This window comes from Sinocyclocheilus anshuiensis, unplaced genomic scaffold (genome assembly GCF_001515605.1).
Source record: "Sinocyclocheilus anshuiensis isolate Anshui unplaced genomic scaffold, SAMN03320099.WGS_v1.1 scaffold95, whole genome shotgun sequence".
NCBI lineage: Eukaryota > Metazoa > Chordata > Actinopteri > Cypriniformes > Cyprinidae > Sinocyclocheilus > Sinocyclocheilus anshuiensis.
The window spans coordinates 77,181-80,958 of record NW_015548190.1 but is presented as its reverse complement, the minus strand read 5'-3'; the positions used below and the strand labels follow the sequence as shown (position 1 = coordinate 80,958).

Below are 3,778 nucleotides of genomic sequence, written 5' to 3'. Positions count from 1 at the left end.
TTTTTTTTTGGGGGGGGGGGGGGGGGGCATGAAGTTTAAAAGTCTAGAGTGTTTCAACTCTCCTGATATCATGATAAAGAAAAAAAAGGCAGTGGCTATTTGCACTATAGATGCTATTTACACTAAGTACAAATAGAAATGGATTCTATTTACACTAAGTGAAAATTCAGTATTTTCTTAGTGATATGCTATTTACACTAAGTGCAAATTTAGTCAATATTTAAAAATAATAGCAGCATTTTCTTTGACATAAGTGTAAATAGAAGTATTAATATTGTAGTACATTATAAAACAGTATACTATTGAGTGTAAATTATCATATTTATTCAAATGATTAAATGGATGCCGCCTTATACTGGGACAATAAAGCCCTCCCTACACCTACCCCAACCCTACCTGATAAACACTGTTATGAAATGAGGTGCTTTATTTCCACTTTTCGAATATTTCCTTCATTTTTTATTGAAAAATCTGTTCTGGTATGCAATGGGAAAAGGGAGAAGAATGAATTGAATTAAATGGATGCCGCCTTATACTGGGACAATAAAGCCCTCCCTACACCTACCCCAACCCTACCTGATAAACACTGTTATGAAATGAGGTGCTTTATTTCCACTTTTCGAATATTTCCTTCATTTTTTATTGAAAATAAATGCCTTTCCGTTCTGGTATGCAATGGGAAAAGGGAGAAGAATGAATTGAATGAATCAAAGGTTGGATTTGAACTCAGGTCGACTGCGTCAAAATTTTCATAAACAACCAGTTGTATAATGAGCACAAACTTCTTAAGGTTCAGACTAGCTAAAGAAATGTTGCTTTAGACTACAAGAACTAACAAAGGTTTGGTTATCTAAATTTGACTCTCAAATGAAAATCAGAGATGTAGCAGTATAGTCAATATTACTGTTTACCCAAATATTAATATTACCCAAAAGGTTTATATAGTAATAATTGAAGCTCAGAAATGTAACATGGTCCGAGGCTTTCCCAGTTTAGATTTCCTGACCCCTAATTCCAACTCCCATGACCCATTGAGACCCATTGACTGCATAACTAATCTGACTGGTAACAAGCCAGTACATTATATGTATGGGTAGACTTAAAAAAGCCTATGTATAAATCTCTCCACAACTGGCTAGACGGACACATAAATGGAAATTTTCCAGGGTAGCCGATCTAAACCTGGATGTTCTCAAAGGTCTAATCGTGTTTTTCAGACAGGGAACAAAGGGTTGGCCAGAAATAAGGATATTTGCAAGCCAAATCACAGGACGTCAGGATCAGCAGGGCTGAAATTTCCTCAAATCCTACAAAGTGCACAATAACCTAATTTTTTTAAACTATCACATCATCATTACACCGTCACACCCGGCCTGGACTGAAACAATAGGTCTTTATCAGTGGGGAGAGGCGTGGATTCATGCACAGAAGCATAAGGACTGTTTGCATTTGGCGTGGAGTGAGGGGAATGCAAATGAACGCAAATGACACATGAGTCATTAAATAGAAGTATTAATATTGTAGTACATTATAAAACAGTATACTATTGAGTGTAAATTATCATATTTATTCAAATGATTAAATGGATGCCGCCTTATACTGGGACAATAAAGCCCTCCCTACACCTACCCCAACCCTACCTGATAAACACTGTTATGAAATGAGGTGCTTTATTTCCACTTTTCGAATATTTCCTTCATTTTTTATTGAAAATAAATGCCTTTCCGTTCTGGTATGCAATGGGAAAAGGGAGAAGAATGAATTGAATGAATCAAAGGTTGGATTTGAACTCAGGTCGACTGCGTCAAAATTTTCATAAACAACCAGTTGTATAATGAGCACAAACTTCTTAAGGTTCAGACTAGCTAAAGAAATGTTGCTTTAGACTACAAGAACTAACAAAGGTTTGGTTATCTAAATTTGACTCTCAAATGAAAATCAGAGATGTAGCAGTATAGTCAATATTACTGTTTACCCAAATATTAATATTACCCAAAAGGTTTATATAGTAATAATTGAAGCTCAGAAATGTAACATGGTCCGAGGCTTTCCCAGTTTAGATTTCCTGACCCCTAATTCCAACTCCCATGACCCATTGAGACCCATTGACTGCATAACTAATCTGACTGGTAACAAGCCAGTACATTATATGTATGGGTAGACTTAAAAAAGCCTATGTATAAATCTCTCCACAACTGGCTAGACGGACACATAAATGGAAATTTTCCAGGGTAGCCGATCTAAACCTGGATGTTCTCAAAGGTCTAATCGTGTTTTTCAGACAGGGAACAAAGGGTTGGCCAGAAATAAGGATATTTGCAAGCCAAATCACAGGACGTCAGGATCAGCAGGGCTGAAATTTCCTCAAATCCTACAAAGTGCACAATAACCTAATTTTTTTAAACTATCACATCATCATTACACCGTCACACCCGGCCTGGACTGAAACAATAGGTCTTTATCAGTGGGGAGAGGCGTGGATTCATGCACAGAAGCATAAGGACTGTTTGCATTTGGCGTGGAGTGAGGGGAACGCAAATGAACGCAAATGACACGAGTCATGACATCAACGATCTCGTGACCCACTCAGATCGCCTCTGTAAGCATGGGGCACCTAATAAAACAGAGCACTAGGCTCAGAATTAAATGGAAGACAGTAACCAACACAGATGTAAGCAATAGTGTAAACAGGATACAGAAATACAGCTTTTGGAGATCAACCAACGGGCTTCAGATGGTTGCCGTGACCCCGGTTTAGATGTTATGTATTAAGTATGTCAAACTTGAAGCACAATAATCAAACTCGCTTAATGAGATCAAGCAACTAACTTTCTTTTTCCACACATGGAATACAGTGCTATCTTGTTTAAATACACTTTGTACAACATGCATAATCATATACGTACACTCTTAAACATAAACGGATCCAAGGGTGTTTGTGCACTGATGCCACAGAAAAACTATTTTTGGGTTCCATAAAGAAAGTTTCAGTGAACAGTTCTTAAAAGAACCGTTTTTTCGTAGTGTAATGAAAATTTTATTAATCTAAAAGAAACTGTTTCCGCCAAAAAAGAACATTTTGTGGAATGGAATGGTTGCATTGATGTTAAAGATTCTTCATGGAACCATCAATGCCAATTAAGGACCTTTATTTTTAAGAGTGTACGCTAGCATAGATCTGCTTTATATCCATATTATGTCTATACTGCGTGTAGCCTAATACATCTATGATATGAATATTTAAGCCTACAGAGATTATGTGCATCGGTCGATAATCATGCCTTCTCATTCCACTATAAAAACATGCAACTGTTACCTATTTCTACTTCTGACCCTTAAAATGTTGTTGGTGGTCACTAGATGTTGTCTGGTTGATTCAGACATATTATTTTTTATTTTTGACCTGAATACAGAAACTTAATTGAAATGTTGTCCGTTATGTTTACAGTAATGCATGTTCTGACATTTGTGTAAAATAAATAGTAAATTATGAAATTTTGTAGTGCTGGGCGGTATACCGGTTCATACCGAATACCGGTGTTTATTTTTGTTATGATATGAATTTTTAAAATACCGCAATACCGGTGTGTGTCGCTTAAACAACGTTCGGAACGCGACACTGTTTGAAAGGGGTCCCTTTTCACTGTTGCACTGTGGTGAGGGAACAGCTGTATGTGTTACTAATGCCGAGTTCACACTGCACGATATTAGCCCGATTTTTCACTCGCCGACAGGTTTTGTGAAATCGCCGACAAATGCCCGACATCGGAGGCAAATC

General features: G+C 37.2%; 1 protein-coding gene across 1 annotated transcript in view; it reads right to left on the bottom strand.

The window, feature by feature from the left end:
- Positions 1–3,778, bottom strand: part of LOC107705047 (phosphatidylinositol 4-phosphate 5-kinase type-1 beta-like) — a 20,733-nt gene that overhangs the window by 14,567 nt on the left and 2,388 nt on the right. The gene's annotated exons all lie outside the window — the stretch shown is intronic.